This window comes from Saccopteryx bilineata, chromosome 2 (assembly GCF_036850765.1).
Source record: "Saccopteryx bilineata isolate mSacBil1 chromosome 2, mSacBil1_pri_phased_curated, whole genome shotgun sequence".
Taxonomy (NCBI): Eukaryota; Metazoa; Chordata; class Mammalia; order Chiroptera; family Emballonuridae; genus Saccopteryx; species Saccopteryx bilineata.
In genome coordinates this window covers 133,579,380-133,600,876 of record NC_089491.1, presented here as the reverse complement: position 1 = coordinate 133,600,876, position 21,497 = coordinate 133,579,380, and the positions used below count along the sequence as shown (strand labels likewise).

General features: G+C 42.8%; 1 protein-coding gene across 3 annotated transcripts in view; it reads right to left on the bottom strand.

Moving 5' to 3' along the window:
• LIMA1 (LIM domain and actin binding 1) overlaps positions 1-21,497 on the bottom strand; it is a 114,249-nt gene that overhangs the window by 56,441 nt on the left and 36,311 nt on the right. The window lies entirely within an intron of this gene.

Genomic DNA, 21,497 nt, shown 5'->3' with positions numbered 1-21,497 from the left:
TTTGGAGAAGTGTCTATCCAGTTCTTTTGCCCATTTTGATTGGATTATCTTCCTGGTGTTGAGTTTTACAAGTTCTTCATAAATTTTGGTTATTAACCCCTTATCAGATGTATTGTCAAATATGTTCTCCCATTGTGTGGTTTGCCTTTTTATTTTGTTCATATTGTTTTTAGCTGTGCAAAAGCTTTTTAGTTTGATATAGTCCCATTTGTTTGTCCTGTCCTTTATTTCCCTTGCCTGTGGAGATAAATCAGCAAATATATTGCTGAAAGTGATGTCGGAGAGCTTATTGCCTATGTTTTCCTCTAGGATGCTTATGGTTTCACGATTCACATTTAAGTCTTTTATCCATTTTAAGTTTATTTTTGTGAATGGTGTAAGTTGATGGTCTAGTTTCATTTTTTTGCAGGTAGCTGTCCAATTTTCCCAATAGCATTTGTTAAAGAGACTATCTTTGGCCCTGACTGGTTGGCTCAGTGGTAGAGCGTTGGCCTGGCGTGCAGGAGTCCCAGGTTTGATTCCTGGCCAGGGAACACAGGAGAGGTGCCCATCTGCTTCTCCACCATCCCCCCTTCCTCTCTGTCTCTCTTTTCCCCTCCCGCAGCCAAGGCTCCATTGGAGCAAAGATGGCCCGGGCACTGGGGATGGCTCCTTGGCCTCTGCCCCAGGCGCTAGAATGGCTCTGGTTGTAACAGAGCGACACCCCAGATGGGCAGAGCATCGCCCCTGGTGGGCATGCTGGGTGGATCCCAGTCAGGTGCATGCGGGAGTCTGTCTGACTGCCTCCCCGTTTCCAGCTTCAGAAAAATACAAAAAAAAAAAAAAGGAAAAAAAGAGACTATCTTTACTCCATTGTATGCTCTTACCACCTTTGTCAAATATCAATTGTCCATAAAGGTATGGGTTTATTTCTGGGTTCTCTGTTCTGTTCCATTGATCTATATGTCTATTCTTATGCCAGTACCAGGCTGTTTTGAATACAATGGCCTTGTAGTATAACTTGATATCAGGAAGTATGATACCTCCTACTTTATTCTTCTTTTTCAAGATTGCTGAGCCTATTCGTGTTCTTTTTTGGTTCCATATAAATTTTTGGAATATTTGTTTTATATCTCTGAAGTATATCATTGGTATTTTAGTAGGAATTCTACTGAATTTACAAATTGCTTTGGGTAATATGGACATTTTAATGATGTATATTCTTCCTAGCCATGAACACGGTATATGCTTCCACTTGTTCGTATCTTCCTTGATTTCTTTTATCAATGTTTTATAATTTTCTCAGTACAAGTCTTTTACATCCTTGGTTAAATTTACTCCTAGGTACTTTATTTTTTTTGTTTCAATAGTGAAGGGGATTGTTTTCTTAATTTCTTTTTCAGACAGATCATTGTTGGTGTATAAAAATGCCTCTGATTTCTAAGTATTAATTTTATATCCTGCTATCTTGCTGAATTCATTTATCAGGTCCAGTAGTTTTTTTACTGCAACATTAGGGTTTCCTATATACAATATCATATCATCTGCAAATAATGATAGTTTTACTTCTTCTTTCCCAATTTGGATGCCTTTTATTTCTTCTTCTTGTCTGATTGCTGTGACTAGGACTTCCAGAACTGTGTTGAATAAGAGTGGTGAAAGGGGGCACCATGCCTTGTTCCTGATCTTAAGGGGATTGCTTTTAATTTTTGCCCATTGAGTATGATGTTGGCTGTGGGTCTGTCATAGATGGCCTTTATCGTGTTGAGGTATGTTCCCTGTATTCCCATTTTGCTGAGAGTTTTGATTATAAATGGGTGCTGGATTTTATTGAATGCTTTTTCTGCATCTATTGATATTATCATAGTATTTCTCCTTCCTTTTGTTTATGTGATAAATCCCCAGAATAAATCCCACTTGATCATGAAGTATGATTTTTTTCATATACTGCTGTATCCTGATTTGCTAATATTTTGTTGAGAATTTTAGCATCTAAGTTCATCAGGGATATTGGCCTATAGTTTTCTTTCTTTGTGTTGTCTTTGCCTGGTTTGGGAGTCAGAATTATGCTCACCTCATAAAAGGAGCTTGGAAGTTTTCCCTCCTCTTGAAATTTTTTGAAATAGCTTGAGAAGGATAGGAGTTAGTTCTTCTTTGAATGATTGGTAGAATTAACCCGTGAAGCCATGTGGCCCAGGGCTTTTGTTTGTTGGGAGTTTTTTGATAACTGTTTTGATCTCATTTGTTGTAATTGGTCTATTTAGGTTTTCTGATTCTTCCAGATTGATTTTTGAAAGATTATATTTTTCGAGGAATTTTTCCATTTCACCCAGGTTGTCTAATTTTTTGGCATACAGTTCTTCATAGTATTTTCTTTACATTTTTTTTTTTTTTGTATTTTTCTGAAGCTGGAAACAGGGAGGCAGTCAGACAGACTCCCATATGCGCCCGACCGGGATCCACCCGGCACGCCCACCAGGGGGTGATGCTCTGCCCATCCGGGGCGTCGCTCTGTCACCATCAGAGCCACCCTAGCACCTGCGGCAGAGGCCAAGGAGCCATCCCCAGCGCCCGGGCCATCTTTTGCTCCAATGGAGCCTCGGCTGCAGGAGGGGAAGAGAGAGACAGAGAGGAAGGAGAGGGGGAGGGGTGGAAAAGCAGATGGGCATTTCCCCTGTGTGCCCCAGCCAGGAATCAAACCCAGGACTCCTGCACGCCAGGCCGACGCTCTACCACTGAGCCAACCGGCCAGGGCCTTCATAGTATTTTCTTACAGTCATTTGTATTTCTGCTGTGTCAGTTGTTACTCCTCCAATCTTGTTTCTAATTTTATTTATTAAAGTCCTTTCTCTTTTTTTCTTGGTGAGTCTGGCTAAGGGTTCATTGATCTTGTTTACCTTTTTGAAGAACCAGCTCTTGGTTTCATGGATCCTCTGTATTGTTTTTTTAGTCTCTATGTCATTTATTTCCACTCTGATCTTTATTATTTCCTTCCTTCTACTTCCTCTGGGCTTTACTTGCTGTTCTTTTTCTAGTTCTTTTAGTTGCAGGGTTAAGTTGTTTATTTTGGCTTTTTCTAGCTTCTTAAGGTATGCCTGTAATGCTATGAACTTCCCTCTCAGGACTGCTTTTGCTGTGTCCCATAGATTTTGAGTTGTTGTATGCTCATTTTCATTTGTTTCAAGGAAATTTTTGATTTCTTCCCTGATCTCATTGTTGATCCATTCATTATTTAATAACATGCTGTTTAGTTTCCAAGTGTTTGAGTGTTTTTCAGTTTTTCTATTGTAGTTGATTTCTAGTTTCATGCCATTGTGGTCAGAGAAGATGCTTGATATGATTTCAATCCTCTTAAATTTGTTGAGACTTGTTTTATGCCCTAATATGTGGTGTATCCTAGAGAATGTACCATAAGCACTTGAAAAGAATGTATATTCTCCTGCTTTAGGGTGAAAGGTTCTGAATATATCTATTAAATCCAGTTGTATAGTGTGTCCCTTAATTCCAGTTTCTTTGTTAATTTTCTTTCTTAAGGATCTATCCAGTGATGTTAGTGGGGTATTGAAATCCCCTACTATTATAATATTGCTGTTGATCTCACCCTTTATGTCCATCAAAGTCTGCTTTATATATATTTAGGTGCTCCTATATTAGGTACATATATATTTATAATGGTTATCTCTTCCTGTTGGATTGTTCCCTTTATCATTATGTAGTGACCTTCTTTATCCTTTACTATAGTCTTTGTTTTAAAGTCTACTTTGTCAGATATAAGTATTGCTACCCAGCTTTTTTTTCATTTCCATTTGCATGAAATATTTTTTCCATCCTTTTACTTTCACTCTATATGTAACTTTTGTTTTGAGGTGGGTCTCCTGTAGACAGCATATGTACGGGTCTGCTTTCAGCTACCCTATGTCTTTTTATTGGAGCATTTAATCCATTTATATTTAAGGTTATTATTGATATGTAGTTGTTTATTGCCATTTTTTCTCTTTAAATCTACATTCCTCTTTTACTAGATTCCCCCCCCACACACACACACACTTTGTTCTGTCTACAGCAGGCCCCTTAACATTTCTTGCAGCATTGGTTTGGTTGTGAGGAATTCCTTGTTTTTTGTTGTTGTTGTTGTTGTTTTTGTCTGGGAAGCTTTTTATTTCTCCTTCAATCTTAAACGATAGGCTTGCTGGATAAAGAAGTCTTGGTTGTAGATTCTTGTTCTACATTACTTTGAATATTTCTTGCCATTCCCTTCTGGCCTCAAGTGTTTCTATTGAGAAGTCGAATGTCATCCTTATGGGGGTTCCTTTGTAGGTGATAGACTGCTTTTCTCTTGCAGCTTTTAGTATTCTTTTTTTATCTCTTAGCTTTGGTATTTTGATTATGATGTGTCTTGGTGTGAGTCTCTTTGGGTTCTTTTTCAGTGGGGTTCTTTCTGCTTCTTGAACCTGTATGACTCTTTCCTACATCAATTTAGGGAAATTTTCAGCTATAATTTCCTCAAACAGGTTCTCTATCCCTTGTTCTTTCTCTTCTCCTTCAGGAATCCCTATTATGTGGATATTGTTTCTCTTCATGTTGTCACCGAGCTCTCTTAGAGTTTCCTCAGACTTTTTTTATCTTTTTTTCTTTTTTGCTGTTCTGCTTCCATGCTTTTGCTTATCTTGTCCTCTTAAGTCGCTGATTCCCTCTGCTTCATCCAGCCTGCTTTTAATTCCTTCTAGTGTAGTCTTCATTTCTGATATTGTGTTTGTTATTTCTGCCTGGTTCTTTTTTATTATTTCAATGTCCTTTTTGATACTTGTTATCTCTTTATTTAAATGTTCATTATGTCCATCCATTGTTGCTCTAAGATCTTTGAGCATCCTAACAATCATTATTTTAAACTCTGCATCCAGTAATTTGGTTATTTCCATTTCACTCAGTTCTTTTTCTGGGGATTTCTCTAGTTGATTCATTTGGATTGCATTTCTTTGTCTTCCCATTTTGTATGTGTATATACTCTTTTTTTGAGTGTGTTGTTTTTGTAGCTAGCTGAGTCTAGGGTTGGTATTGTCAGCCTCCAATTTATTTGTTTTTTTTTTTTTTTTTTTTCATTTTTCTGAAGCTGGAAACAGGGAGAGACAGTCAGACAGACTCCCGCATGCGCCCGACCCGGATCCACCCGGCACGCCCACCAGGGGCGACGCTCTGCCCACCAGGGGGCGATGCTCTGCCCATCCTGGGCGTCGCCATGTTGTGACCAGAGCCACTCTAGCGCCTGGGGCAGAGGCCACAGAGCCATCCCCAGCGCCCGGGCCATCTTTGCTCCAATGGAGCCTTGGCTGCGGGAGGGGAAGAGAGAGACAGAGAGGAAAGTGTGGTGGAGGGGTGGAGAAGCAAATGGGCGCTTCTCCTGTGTGCCCTGGCCGGGAATCGAACCCGGGTCCTCCGCACGCTAGGCCGATGCTCTACCGCTGAGCCAACCGGCCAGGGCCCAGCCTCCAATTTTAAATTGTGTTGTTTCTAGGTTTTCTTGGGTTGGCATCAGTTGTTTGTAATCTCCTGTGGACTGCTTATCTGCTATTACTATTCCTTTTGCTATTTGTGTCAGCATTTTCTATGTCTTTATCTGGGTCCAGCGTGAGGAGCCCTTCCTTAAGCTACCTCTCTAACAAGGGTTGTTAGGTCCTGAAATGATGCTCTCTGTATCTGGCCAGTGGATGTGCCTGCCCTGGACCTCCCTGGCCGGAGCCTGCACAGATCTGTGGGGGTCACTGCCTATGACTGGCTCTTATCTAACTTTTTGGGGCTACAGGTGATCCAGATTTTGTGGCTGCTCTGCTGGGCCCAGGTGCTGTTGTAAATATCAGCTGCACTCCTGGGCTAGCTTTTTTCTACTCTTGGCCTGGGGGAAGTTCCTTTGAAAGTTCAAGTTCCCCTGAGATCCGCTTTCTGCTGCCTCTTACTGCTGGTTAGTTGTTGGGCTCAGTAGTGTAATTCAGTGATTAGGTATGGTATTGGATATGGATTGCTCCTTAGCCTCAGATGTCTTTCTATCCAGACTTTTTATTTATTTTGTTTTGTTTTTTCTTCTTTTTCAGCACTCAGAGGGTATAGTCTCAGGGGACCAGTGGGTGTGGCCTCTGTGTTCCTGATGTGTGGCCTGTGTGTTCCTGATGTGCTGGCCCCTTACTGCCACTGTTGCCTCCTCAGGTGTTTGGGCTTGGGCACTGCTGGTGCCAGGCTGCAGATCCACCTGGCTTCTGCCATCCCTGATGGGCCCACACCCCCCCCCCCCCAGCTTGGAATGACCCTGAGGTTGCCTGGGCCCCAGCCACCACCAAGGGCAGGCTCACGCCATGGGGCTGCAGGCTGGTTTGTGCAGGAGCTTGGACCTCCGCAGTGGCTTGTTGAGGCTTCTGCCACTGTGGTTGGGCCACATTTGGACAGCTTCCGCTTTCGCCTGGGCCTCAGCTGCCACCAGGGGCAGGCCCTCGCCACAGGCATGATTGCGCATGAGCCTGGACCTCTGAAGCAGCTGCTGTTGTGGCCTCTGCCTCTGCTGGGGGACCCATGCGCAGCCACTTTGACCGCCTCTACTGTTCTCTGGGCCACCTCTGCCTCCAAGGGCGAGCTGGATAGTGTGCAAGCTCGGACCTCCACAGTGGGCGCCGAGGCTCCTGGCTCTGTGGGCCGACGTGTACTCGCTCTGCCTCTGCAGTCTCCCAGGCTCAGCGCCGGTGGGTTTGCAGGCTCGCTCCGACCTTTGCAGCGTCCGCTGCGGCCTGTACCTCCGCGAGCCGGCCAGCGCGCCTGCTCCGACTGCCCTCACAGTCACCCGGGCTTGTGCCTGGGGAGGTCAGCGTGCTCATCCTGACCTCTGCAGTGGCTGTTGCAGCCTCTGCCTTTGCGGGTGGGCCCGGGCCCACTCGCTCCTACTGCCCTGGCTCCTGCAGCCGCGCCCCACCGCTGCCGGCCTGCCTGCCCCTGGCCAGCACTCAGCAGCGTGGGGGGGGTGTAGCTCAGACCCCAGCACTCACTACCTGTGTCCCTAATGTTCTGCCTGCCTCTAAGCACCTCTTTGTTCTAACTGGGGCAGGAGAGCCTCTGGTGGACCAGGTAATTTCTTCCCTTTGCTGGTGATGCTGTTCCCAGGAAAAATGTTCACTTTAGATTTGGGAAATGAATCAGCCCAGGGGTTAGGGTGTCCATCCCTCAAAGTGTCTCCCCCTGTGCCTCCAAGACCACACTTTCCCCTGACAACTCCAGTCCCCCCAGCACTCTCGGCTTCTGAAGCCCCAGGCAGATGGTTGTGAGTGAGGCTTTCCATGCGGTCCATTTAATATGGAACCTGGGTCTCCTCTCAAACAGTATCTAGGCTCCTTTCTCAGTCAAATACAGTCCATTCGTCCCTTCCAGGCTCCAGGGCTCTGGGATGGGACTCCAGTTCTGGGGCTGAGGACCCACAACCCACAACTCCCCAGGCACTCCTCCCCCACCCTGAGAGTCCTTCTGGGCAGCTGCTTGCTCCCAGGAATTTGGGGCAGTCCTTTCCACGTCTACGCCTTTCCTACCAGTCTCAGTGGGGTTCTTTGGTGGTCCTTGGTTGTAGAATCCTCTTAGTTTAGTCCAAAGTTGGTCTTTCAAGATGACTGTTCTCAGAATTAAGTTGTAATCCACCTTGGTTCTAGGATGTGGGAGTTGGAACATCCGCCTACTCTGTGGCCATCTTGTCTCCTCAAGCATTGGTCTTTTAAATTAGCTGTATTTCTTCATAGTGATGCATAAAATAGTGGCACAGCCTACAGTCAATGGCATCTTGGATTTGATAAATAGGCATATATAATTTTATTATTACTTTTATCACTTTTATTACTTGGATCAGATGATTCCTGAGAAATAAGTGAGTCCCAGCACTTTTCAGGGGGGGTCAGGTGTTCTCCATTTGAAGACAAAGGAGGCCTAGGAGATCCAAGGCCACACAGAACCACCTTAATCTGGCTTCCTCAGAGCCTCTGAGTTAAGCATTGAAGGTAGCACAGCACTCAGAAAATCCTCACCATCACTATGTGCCTCTCCTTGGGTTGGCATGCCTCGCAGTCAGCACCAATCCAACCCCAGAGAACAGCACGTTCAAAGGGCCATTTTTTCTCTTAGGTTGAATTTCAGAATTCACAGACATTTGGGGACAGAAAATGAGGTGTAATGCTGGTGGCTTAGGCCAAGTGGGTCCACATTGGATTCAGGCAGATGGTAGAGGAAATGTGGAGCTGGAAAGCATTGGGCCATTCCTGTTTAACAGAGTCTCACAATGGCGGACGAGCAAACAGGCAGGGGAAAAACCACTTCTCACGGCAGCAGGTGAACAAACAGCACAAATAGACCCTCACAATGGAAGCCAGGCAATCTGCAATCCGACATCCACCGTGAGGGCAAGCACCCATACCCATACACAGACTATACACTCGTGGTGCTGCCACGCTCACACACTAACCAGGCAAAGTACAAGCAAGCAATCCCAACACAGCTGTTTTCCCAATAGGAGGTCAGAGAAAAAGGCAAAGAGCAGAATGGGAAAGGGTCTATTTCTCTACCAAAACCAACTTTGAATTTATAAACACTTTCTGAAGCTCAGAATTTTCTTAATATGTATGTTAAATAGAATAACCTCATACAAAATGGAAGCCAGAAAAAAATCCTGATTCTGGCACTGCTGCTTACTTACAAAACTAAGTGACTATCTTTCTAATGCCTCTTCCATTCCTATAACTATTTAAATTTTAACAATCAGAAATTAATAAGCATCTCATTCAGCAGTTGGGTATTACTCTGCAACTGAGCAGAGCTTACTATAGGATAGGGTAAAAAAATCTTCCAGAAAGTTTTGGGATTTCATTGACCATAAATAGGTGATGAAAGAAAATAGAACTAGAAGTGCTATAAGTCAAGCAACAAGCTGGAAAGATATTTGCAACGTATGTTAACACAAATGACTAACTTCCCTGAAATACAAAGAACTCTTACAAATTAATAAGAAAATGACAACATAACAAGGAAATAGGCATGAACACAAACATAACAGTTCACAGAAAAGAATACCAAACGGCTCTTAAATGACAAAAAGGATGTTCAGCCTCAAAATGAAAATTCAAAAAATACTAGGAATATTTTTTACCTATCAAGTAGGAAAAGATTTTTTAAGTTAATGTACTGAAGGTAAATTAATAAAAACCTCTACAAAAGTCTGTCGATTTTACAAAAATGACAAATGCACAAATGTTATGACTCACCAATTCTGTTTCCAGAATTTATTCTATTGATATACCCACATAAGCAAAAATGACTTTCATATTAGACTATTTGTGATAGCATTACTTGTAATAGCAAAAGACTGAAAATAAACAGTGTGCATTTGTAGAAGACTGACAAATTATAATATACATATGTGATGGAATACTATGCAGTTATAAAAAAACAAAGGGATGGTGGTAATGTTTGCACAACAATGTGAATGCTATTAATACCACAGAACTATACACTTAAAAATGGTTACAATGGAAAATTACATTATATATATTTTACCACAAATTTTAAAATCCCAGCGTAGTATCAGCACAAAGCTAGACATATAGATCCATGGAATGAAAGAGAGACAGAAATAAACCCTCATATATATGGACTAGGGTGCCAAGACCATGTAATAAGGAAAGAACAGTCTTCTCAATAAATAATGTTGGGAAAACTACGTATTCACATGCAAAAAAAAGAAGTTGGATTCTTACCTTATACCAGTGATTTTCAACCGGTGTGCCATAAAAAATTTTAAAACATGCAATATCTGACCATTTAGTCAGGGGCACTGACCTCTTTTCCCTTAGATTGTTAAATAAAAAAATGACAACAGCCAAGACAACAATAGCTGCCCAGTGTGAATGAATCAGAATTATACATACTTTTTTAGTCAGATTGGCAAAAAAAATTATATATCTTTTGATGTGCTGCAGAATTTTAGTAATTAGCTTATGTGTGCCATGAGATGAAAAAGATGAAAAAATCGCTGCCTTATACCAGTGGTCCCCAACCCCCGGGCTGTGGACCATTTGGTACCAGCCCACAGAGAAAGAATAAATAACTTACATTATTTCTGTTTCATTTATATTTAAGTCTGAACCATGTTTTATTTTTTAAAAATGACCAGATTCCCTCTGTTACATCCGTCTAAGACTCACTTTTTTTTTTTTTTTTTTTGTATTTTTCCGAAGCAGGAAATGGGGAGAGACAGTCAGACAGACTCCGGCATGCGCCCGACCGGGATCCACCCGGCACGCCCACCAGGGGGCGACGCTCTGCCCACCAGGGGGCGATGCTCTGCCCCTCCGGGGCATCGCTCTGTTGCGACTAGAGCCACTCTAGCGCCTGGGGCAGAGGCCAAGGAGCCATCCCCAGCGCCCGGGCCATCTTTGCTCCAGTGGAGCCTCGCTGCTGGAGGGGAAGAGAGAGACAGAGAGGAAGGAGAGGGGGAGGGGTGGAGAAGCAAATGGGCGCTTCTCCTGTGTGCCCTGGCTGGGAATCGAACCCGGGACCCCTTGCATGCCAGGCCGACGCTCTACCACTGAGCCAACTGGCCAGGGCCTAAGACTCACTCTTGAGGCTTGTCTCGTAAGTTTGACAATTATATTTAAAAATACCACAGTTTTTACACCGGTCGCATAATTTTATTTTGTGCATTTTTTCCGTCCCACCCTAAAGGCCGGTCCATGAAAATATTTTCTAACATTAAACCGGTCCGTGGCCCAAAAAAGGTTGGGGACCACTGCCTTATATCATATACAAAAATTAGGTCAAAATATATTAAAAACCTAAGTGTAAGAACTGAAACTACAAAAGCCTTTTTTTTTTAAGATTTTATCTATTGATTTTAGAGAGTGGAGAGAGAGAGAGAGGAGGGAGGGAGGAATGGAAAGCATTAACTTGCTTCTTGTATATGTCTTGACTGGGCAAGCCCAGGGCCTCAAACCAGCGACCTCAGTATTCCAGGTTGATGCTTTATCCACTGGGCCACCACAGACCAGGTTATAATAATCTTAAAAGAAAACAGGGACATTGGATTTGTTAATGATTTCTTGGAATGACACCAAAAGCACAGGCCACAGAAGAAAATACAGATAAATTAGACTTCAGCAAAATCTGTGTATTATCTGTTAGTTTAGTGAAAAGGCAACCCATGAAGTAGAAGGAAATATTTGCAAATCATATATCTGAGATGGGATTAACATCTAAAACGTACAAATTTTATTTTATTTTTAAAAATTTATTGATTTTAAAAAGAGAAAGGAAAGGAGTGAGAAAGAAACATCGACATGTTCCACTTATCCATGCACCCACTGGTTGGTTCTTATATGTGCCCTGACTGGGGATTGAACCCTCAACCTTGGTGTTTCGGGACGATGCTCTAACCAGTTGAGCTACCCGGCCAGGGCTAAAACATACAAATTTTTAAGAAATAACAAATGTGGGATACTCTAGTAATACTATTCTGTATCTCTCTTTGTCCATTTTAGAATCACTAAAGTTTTTATTTAAGAAGTATGTTCTATAAGCACTAGAGAAAAACTAGTGAAAGAAATAACCAAAAGAGACATAGTTCCTGATCTCAGACAGTTTACAGTTTAGATATTAAACAAATAATCACACAAGTGTATATACACACACACACACATTTACACATATATTATGTGTACATATACATACATATACATATATAGTGAGAAATCCTGCAAAGAAAAAGAACATTGTCTGGATATGCAGAGGGTTGCTGGTTTGATCCCTGGTCAGGTCACAAACAGAAACAAATTGTTTCTGTCTCTTCTCTCTCTCTTCTTGTTTCTCTAAAATCAAGTCAATAAATTAAAAAAGAACAGAGGGCCCTGGCCGGTTGGCTCAGCGGTAGAGCGTCGGCCTGGCATGTGGGGGACCCGGGTTCAATTCCCGGCCAGGGCACATAGGAGAAGCGCCCATTTGCTTCTCCACCCCCTTCCCTCCTTCCTCTCTGTCTCTCTCTTCCCCTCCCGCAGCCAAGGCTCCATTGGAGCAAAGATGGCCTGGGCGCTGGGGATGGCTCCTTGGCCTCTGCCCCAGGCGCTAGAGTGGCTCTGGTCGCAACATGGCAACGCCCAGGATGGGCAGAGCATCGCCCCCTGGTGGGCATGCCGGGTGGATCCCGGTTGGGCGCATGCGGGAGTCTGTCTGTCTCTCCCCGTTTCCAGCTTCAGAAAAAATACAAAAAAAAAAAAAAAAAAAAAAAAAGAACAGAGTATTATTAAGTAACTTAACAAAGGAACCAAACTGAAAGGGCAGGGGCTAGTGAGTGTGTGTGTGCGCGAAGGAAAGCCTCCCTGAGGAAATGACCTCTAGCTTGAGATCTGAAGTTTGACCAGAAGTTAGTCAGGCAAAACAGGGTGAGAAAAGCATTCTAGACACAGTAAAATAGCACACGCAAAGGCCCCAAGGCAATAAAGCATCTTGTGTGTATAAGGTACACAAAGAACTCCAGTGTCTCTGAAGTGCACTGAGAAAAGGAGAGAGTAGATGATGCTGGGAGGCAGGGGCCTTGCAAGCTATGCCAAGGGTTTTGAATTTAATTCTAAGTACAAGGAATGATCAATGACCCAATTCACGTTTCTAAAAGAGCTCTCTGGATGCTGCCTTGTGGAGAATAGACTGGAGGGGACTAAGAATGGAGGTGGCATTAGTGAGAGATGATGATGGGATGGTTTGGCCTAGGGCAGTGGTCGGCAAACTGCAGCGCTCGCGAGCCACATGTGGTTCTTTGGCCCCTTGAGTGTGGCTCTTTGGCCAGTTTAGGAGTACCCTAATAAAGTTAATAACAATGTACCTACCTATATAGTTTAAGTTTAAAAAATCTGGCTCTCAAAAGAAATTTCAGTCGTTGTACTGTTGATATTTGGCTCTGTTGACTAATGAGTTTGCCAACCACTGGCCTAGGGTGGTTACATTGGAGATAAAAGTGAATAGATTTGGGATATATTTCAGAGGTACAAACAACAGGATTGGTAAGGAAAGGAGGGGGAAGAAATCAAGAATGATTCCCAGGTTTCTGGAAGCTGAGTTAATGGAAGTACTGTTTACTGGGATGGGAATTTTTTTTTTTTTTTTTCCTGAAGCTGGAAACAGGGAGAGACAGTCAGACAGACTCCCGCATGCGCCCGACCGGGATCCACCCGGCACGCCCACCAGGGGTAACGCTCTGCCCACCAGGGGGCGATGCTCTGCCCCTCCGGGGCGTCACTCATTTTGCGACCAGAGCCACTCTAGCGCCTGGGGCAGTGGCCAAGGAGCCATCCCCAGTGCCTGGGCCATCTTTTGCTCCAATGGAGCCTTGGCTGCGGGAGGAGAAGAGAGAGACAGAGAGGAAGGAGGGGGGGGGTGGAGAAGCAAATGGGCGCTTCTCCTATGTGCCCTGGCCGGGAATCGAACCCGGGTCCCCCGCACGCCAGGCCGATGCTCTACCGCTGAGCTAACCGGCCAGGGCCTGGGATGGGAAATTTTGAAGGAGTAGCAAATTTGTGGATGGGGAAGATCAAGAGGTCAGTGCTAGCCACATTAACTAAAACATCATCCATTTGGTGGGAGCAGTAATTAGAATGTATGTGTCTAGAACTCAGAAGAGAACCCTGAGCTAACACTATAAATTTAGGACTTGTCTGCCCATGGATGGTACTAAAGCATGGGACTACATGATATCACCTACAAAGAGTACAAGAAAAGGCCCAGAACTCAGTCCTGGAGACCCTAACATTTAGCAGTCAGAAGGGGAAGAAGAGGTTATAAGAGAAGGTGGCAAGGAACAGACAGAGAGGTAGGAGGAAAACCAGGGGACTGCCAGTGAAGTCAAGAGAAGAAAATGTGAGAAGAAGTAGTGGGAAGAAGTGTCCTGTAAGACATAGCTTAACAGAGCCCTTTGTTGCTCTGGCAATCCTCTTCCTTTATAAATATAACTTATTTACCCATACTCCTTTGAACGGGCATTTGGATTGTTTCTATTTTTCTACCATAATAAATAGTGCTTTGGTGAATGAATGTCCTTGTATATATATATATTTCCCATTTGTTCTAATATATCTGTCTGAGACAATCCCTAAAAATGAAAATGCAGAAACAGAGTGGATTACAGCTAGAAAGGAACTTAGAACTGGCCTTGAACTTGTACCTCCACACCCCTTGGGTAATCATCTTCAGTTTATTACAGCAATAATACAATATATGAAAGCCAGAGCCAATCAGCGGACGGGTTTATTCTTAGTCAGTTGTTCTCCAGGGCAAGATATTTACAATGTGGTTAGCTAAGTAAATAAGCTAGGTAAATAAGTAAAGTTCCCTTTTTTGTCTTAACAGTAATACAGATTTAAAGAAAGAAGATCAAAATAATTTTCATCTTCAGTCTTGACCTTTTAGCACTGACTATATACCTACCAATGGCTGCTTGAATTGTGTTTTGAAACTTCCACTTAAACAGCCCCTCCCTTTATTTGTAACGAAGTACTAAATAGTATATCTACAGGGAAACAGGTTCTACACCACTGCTTTCTTATAAGTTAGGTCCTTGGTACTTTCACATTCTGCACCCTCAGAATGCTAAGAGACGCTAAGGTGAAATCCTTCCAAACTCAATGTTATACCAGGATTCTGGCCTCCAGCTTTCTTTAAAGGCACTTAGAGCAATTAGTATTATTCTGACACAATACCTGAAGGTCATTGATTTGAGGAAGGAGCCAAGGCATTCTGAAGATCCAAAAGTTGAGGGGGAAATATTTGCAATGAGATATCTATAATTAAAATCTCATTGCTCTTTTCCTTCCCATATAAATATATATATTTTTGCCCTTCAGTCTCCACTTCATCACATACTGAATTTAATCTTGCAACTGCTCATTAATGCTCAGCTGTGAGGCAGGCAGCTGATGGAAGATGCTAAAATTATCTGGGGAGTAATAACAGTGTCTCAAACTTTTCTAAGGCCAGAAAACAGAGTTCCTGAGCCATGACTCTTGCGTATAGGCCCTCAAATAGGGCAAAGAGAACACTGAGCCAAAGAGGGAAATGGAAACTCCCAAGTTTTAGGCAATGTATTTTCTTTTGGAATACTTCACCACTAAAATGTTATAGAGAAGCAAAGGGATTTAACCAGGGAGGTCTGAGGGGCAATTTTTTTCTTAATGAAGGAAGAACAAATATAAAAAACTAAATATACACCCTGTTCTTTTTTTGGAGGATACTATGGGTAGTTATAAGAGTGGGAAGAGCTGTGACATGGGGGAAGGCATGATTGGGGGGAGAAATCTGTCTGCTGTGTTCTCCCACTGTTTGGGGTGTGGTCCTTCAGTCATAATTGCTGGACATCAAGGTCATTATCTGTCAGAGGAATGGGATGAAGGTTAGCCAGAGCAGTGGTTTTTAAACTCTTTTTCACTACAGAATCCTCTGTTCAAATGATATCTCATTTAGAACCTAACACATAAAATGAGTCCAAGCAGATGACTGGGGTGAGAGGACCCAGCTCAGCCCTTCAGATCTTTCCATTTTCCCAGAACTGTCCCCTGAGGTTCCTCTGAAGAACTCAATTAAAATTTAATTCCAAAAGTATGAGTCAAAGAGGAACCTTCTGCTAAGAAAACAAATTCTACCAGAAGAGTCATATGCTAATCAAGTAAAAGATTATGCTATACTGAAGCTAATGGTGAATGAAATTAAAGCTAGCCATTCAAATTGACCCATTAATTACCTCAAATTTAATGATTTATACAGTATAGAAGTTTAGTAAAAGAAAACTCTAGAGCACTCATGAGATATAAACTCTCATGCTAGAAAAATTACTCTTATGTACATATAAATGTAAAATGCATTAACAATTAGAAAGTAAAGCCCAGTGGTCTTTCCTCTACTCAACTTTTTATTGGTGGCCTATACAGAGAACAGTCACCATACTCATGGCCAGAACTTTAAAAAAAAAAACAATTTTAGAGAGAGAGGAAGGGAGAGAGAGAGAGAGAGAATCAATTTGTTGTTCCACTTATTTTTGCATTCATTGGTTGATTCTGATGATACTCCAACCAACTGAACTACCCCACAAGGGCCTCATGACCGGGATTTTGTGCTCAATGTTCAGAGGCCCACAGGCAGACAATAAACTGTGACAAAAGGTGTGAAGTCTCTTGTTTGTACAGACAGAGTTTGTCACAAATTTTATCAAGTCAAGAATTCTAGAGAAAATATTTCAGCCTTCACCTGCAGAGCATGAGAAATATGGAGGGAATCTACAGCACCCTCATAAATTGCATATTATTACCAGGATAAAAAGTATAAAAAGATCCTGAGTAGGTGGTGGCACAGTGGATAGAGCATCAGCCTGGGATGCTGCAGACCCAAGTTCAAAACACCAACACTGCCAGCTTCAGTGAAGACTCATCTGGCTTGAGTATGGGATCATGGACATGACCCTGTGGTCGCTGGCCTCAGCCCAAAGGTTGATAGATTAAAGCCCAACGTTGCTGGCTTGAGCAAGGAGTCACTGGCACATATGAGAAAGCAATCAATGAACAACTAAGGTGACACGACTATGAGTTGATGCTTCTCATCTCTCTCCCTTCCTGTATGTCTGTTTCGTTAAAAAAAAAATTGAAATGCTAGTCATTTTCAATGACAAAAAAAGCAAGCCCAGCTAATTCTATAAACATCAGTCAGATTAAGGTCCCTCTGAATTTTGTATTAGTCTCTGATCAGAAATCTCCTACGGATTCCTTAGTCTTTTATGTAGGCTTATATAGGACTTACTAATTCCAAACCCCATAATAGAGTGTTTCAAAAATAAGAGAAAATCAGGTCACAAGGTGCTGGAAGTAGACATTCATATACGCCATGAAGAACACAGTCTTGCAATCTGCTCTGTGAACCTACAGTGAGTGAACCCTAAAAGCCTTATGCAATATCAGCAGTATGCCTCCACTGAATACGAAACCTGGAAAAGAAATCCAGGCTGACCTCTGATTTCCACTATCTTAAGTGCACATCATGCCCTGTCCTACTTCTGTGCCTTACTTCCTATTGTTACCATTTCTCTGTAATGTCGCAACTATCCTCCCAACCAAATAAAATTCTATTCAACCCTCAAACCAGTTCAATAGATTAGGATATATGCATCAGAAGAAAAATACTAGACAGAACAAGTTAAAATATTAACATGGGCCGGTTACTCTCTACATCTCAGTTTTCTCGACTATAAAACAGGGACAATACAGTTTTTGTTAGGATTAGAAGTAGTATCGATTTCTATCAAGAGTCTAGCACAATGCTTGGCATATGGATTCTAATTAATGAGTTCAGGATTTACAGTTTTGCATAACTGCTATTTGCCCTTATAACTTTCATGGAGAAAAGACAACCTACTATGCTATGAGAAGGTAAGCTCTAAGATCCCTTTGCACTTTCTCTCTTTAAAATTCAGAAGGCCCCTAAGATGAACAACTTTTTCCAACTTACTAACTCTCATCAGTGCTACTGTAAGACTCAAATTCTCTATTTTGAGAATTGGCTGGCCTGGACAAGGACAAAAAAAGTGAGACAGGAACTGAGGAAAGGGTGAGAGTTTCACTGACATGACTGACCAAGTTAGGCAGGAAAGGACATGAAGCCAGGAAGGCGACTGACATCCACGGCCTGAGTGTCCCAGTGTGGCCAAAGAGCAAAGTTAGTGGAAATAACATGTGGAAGCACAGGAGGCTCTAATCAGGGAGCAGGTTTTCCAAATGTACATTTCAGAGATAGTCTGGGTGATGATAGGGTTGGGGTTAGATGCAGGGGTTATGAGAGACATTGTCCAGAGACAATGGAACTCTTTTTGGGGTTTCTCCTTCACCCTTTTTTAAAATTTTTGGTTATCACAATGTCATAGGGTGCTACTAGCATTTGGAGGAAGGCAAGATAAACATCCTGCACAAGGAAGATAGGCCTCATCCAAAATGCTAATAGCACCCCCACTGAGAAACACTGAGAAGAGAATGGATCTGGAAGCTGGTGTCCCCAGGGAAGGCAAGGAGCTTGGCCTGAAGGCTGACATCCCACTGCAATAAAGGAGAGAATAAGAGAAGTATGGCATAGTTAGTTGTGGAGCCTCAAAGCACAGGTTTAGACATTTAGAACAAGATACAAAATACCAGGGATGGGAAACAGTGGCAATGACTGCTGGCCGCAGAACACTTCAGAGCAGCATGTGCAGAAAGAGCAGGCAGACACAACTCAGACAGAATGCACGTCAAGGGAAAGCCAAGTTCAGTTGAAGAGAGGTGGGGCTAGGGAGGGTGAAAAGGGTAAGAATGTGAAGTTTCTCTGCTGAACAGGGAGTTTCCAAGTCCCATTAATCTCATCTTAATACTGTCTCAAATCCTTCCCTTCCTTTCCATTCCTGCTGCCCCCTACCCTCAATACTTTAACTTGGGTACACAAGAAAGCCTCATGACTTGTCTCCATGCTATCAATCTCTCATCTTTCCAGGATACCTTTAACACCTTTGCCAGAAGCATCTTTCTAAAATGTAAGTCTGATCATATCATTGTCCCTGCATGAAGATCTTCAATTGTTTCCATTATTTAACTAAATCCTAAACTTAGCATGCATCAAGGCCTTCTGTCATCTGGCCCTACCTGATCTGCACTGCACCAGTCCCTTCTCTCCTTTGTATTTCTCCATGTCAGACTGCTTGCTTTCCTATTCCCTGTACTCATGTTGTTTCCACAATCCTTTGCTTGAACCTATCATTCTGTTTTATGCTCAAGTGTGCTGCTTCAAGTTCACAAATCCCTTCCTTCCACTACCAGTGCTTCCTAAACTTCCCTGGAGATAAAAATCACCTGGGATACTTGTTAAAAACACAAATTCCTAGGCCCCACCCTAGACATCAAATCAGAATCTTTAGAGGGGGAGACTGATTAGAGGTGCAGTGGGTAGAGTGTTGACCTGGGACGCTGAGGTCCCAGGTTCAAGACCTCGAGGTTGCCAGCTTGAGCGCAGGCTCACCACCTTGAGCGCGGGGTTGCCAGCTTGAGTGTGGGATCATGACATGATCCCATGGTCACTGGCTTGAGCTCAAAGTCACTGGCTTGAGCAAGGGATCACTGGCTTGGCAGTAGCCCCCCAGTCAATGCACATATGAGAAGCAATCAATGAACAACTAAAGTGTCACAAAGTTGATGCTTCTCATCTCTTTCCTTTCCTGTCTCTCTCCCTCCCTCTCTCTCTCTCTTAAAAAAAAAATATTTGGGGGGAAAAGAGGGCTATCAAGCCATACAGGATGGTTTTAAAACATGTCCAAAACAATCTTTGACATTCCTCACATAAAAAAGTAGAGTCAGCCTGACCTGTGGTGGCGCAGTGGATAAAGCGTCGACCTGGAAATGCTGAGGTCGCCAGTTCGAAACCCTGGGCTTGCCTGGTCAAGGCACATATAGGAATTGATGCTTCCAGCTCCTCCCCCCCTTCTCTCTCTCTGTCTCTCCTCTCTCTCTCTGTCTCTCCCTCTCCTCTCTAAAAAAATGAATAAATAAATTAAAATAAAAAAGTAGAGTCAAACTCTCTTCCCTCTGAATATGAGCCAGGCTTAGTGACTCACTTCTAAAGAAAAGAATGTGGCAAAAGTGTTTAACTTCTGAGACTAGGTCACAAAAGGCAATACATCCTCTGACCCTAACTCCCTTCCTTCTTTGTTCCCTCCCTCCCTCCCTCTGTGTCTGGATGTTTGCCCTTGGAACGCAGCCAACCAAGCCAAGCAGCCACATGGAAAAGCATGTGTAGGTATTCTGAACAGACCCCAGCTGAGAGCCCAGATGACAGCTGGCATCAACCACCTCACTGGTGAGGTGAGAGCCTTTAGATAAAATTATGCCCCCCTCCCCAAGTCTTTGAGCCACCCTGGCTGATGCTGAGGGAAGCAGAGGCAAGCTCTGTCCAAACTGGAGATTTATAAGCAAAATAAATGTTCTCTTTATTTTAAGCCACTAAACTTGGGAGATTTTTCTTCATGTAGCATAGATAACTGCAATGCTATACTATTAACAAGTACTCCATGTGATTCTTAAGATGAAGGAGGTTTGGAGACTTCTACCATATAAATAATACTAAATAAACTATACTATTAAGTTCCTTGCAATCAGGGATTAAATGTCAATAGTTTTCTAGATCTTGACCCTTTCTGCGCAAAATATCTTCATTAATTTTCCTTTTTTGATAAGAATAATACATCTATGACATAAAATTACAGCAATATAAAATGCATAATGTGAAAGGTAAAAGGGCTAGGAATTCTTATGTAACCTCTACTTCACCTTAAGTGATAATCAAGGTCAATAGTTTGAAAGGGCACTGTTTTCCACATAGCAGGTGCTTGATGGATTGTTATGAAGAAAAAGTGACACTGTAGATTACAGAAACCTCTTATTAGTATTTAATTGTATCCTAGAGATAGCTCTCAGAATTACTTTCTTCAAATCTTTACCATCTCTCTTCTCTTAAATGTATTGTAGCTTCCTATTAACTAACAAACACTGGCCTGACTGGTGGTGGCACAGTGAGTGGGTAGAGCATTGACCTGGGATGCTGAGGACTCTGGTTTGAAACTCCGAGGTTGCTGGCTTGAGTGTGGGCTTGCCAGCTTGAGCATGGGATCATCAAAATGATCCCAAGGTCATTGGCTTGAGCTCAAAAGTCACTGGCTTGAGCCCCAAGTTACTGGCTTGAGCAAGGGTTCACGGGCTCAGCTTGAGCAATGTCCCTTTGTCAAAGCATATATGAGAAGCAATCAAGAAACAACTACATAAGCCTGACGAGGTGGTGGTGCAATGGATAGAGCATCAGACTGGGACGCAGAGGACCCAGGTTTGAAACCTTGAGGTTGCTGGCTTGAGTGAGAGCTCTGGTTTGAGCAAGGCTCACCAGCTTGAGCGTGGGCTCACCGGCTTGAGCCCAAGGTTGCTGGCTTGACCAAGGGGTCACTCACTCTGCTGAAGCCGCCTGGTCAAGACACATATGAGAAAGCAATCAATGAACAACTAAGGAGCTGCAACGAAGAATTGATGCTTCTCATCTCTCTCCTTCCTGTCTGTCTACCTGGCCCTCTGTCTCTCTCCCTAAAAAAAACAAAAACAAAAACAAAACAACAGAAAAACTCATCTCAGCCAGGAAGCTTTCCTGATGGGAGTGCCCATGATGGTTACTCCCTCTTTTTCTTATTCTGTATCTAGGCCTTACTCCTGCTCATTTGGGAATTGTGGACATATTGCTTAATAATTATGTGTTTTATAACTATCTTTTGCATTTGTAACTTTTTCTTTCCTCAACTAAAAAAAAAATTAAAGACAAAATCTGTTTTCTGATTATTATCACCATCCTTTTCCACAGTGCCTGTATGGTACCTAAAATACAAATGAATCTCAATAAAGCTATTTTAATACATGTACTTTCTTTTT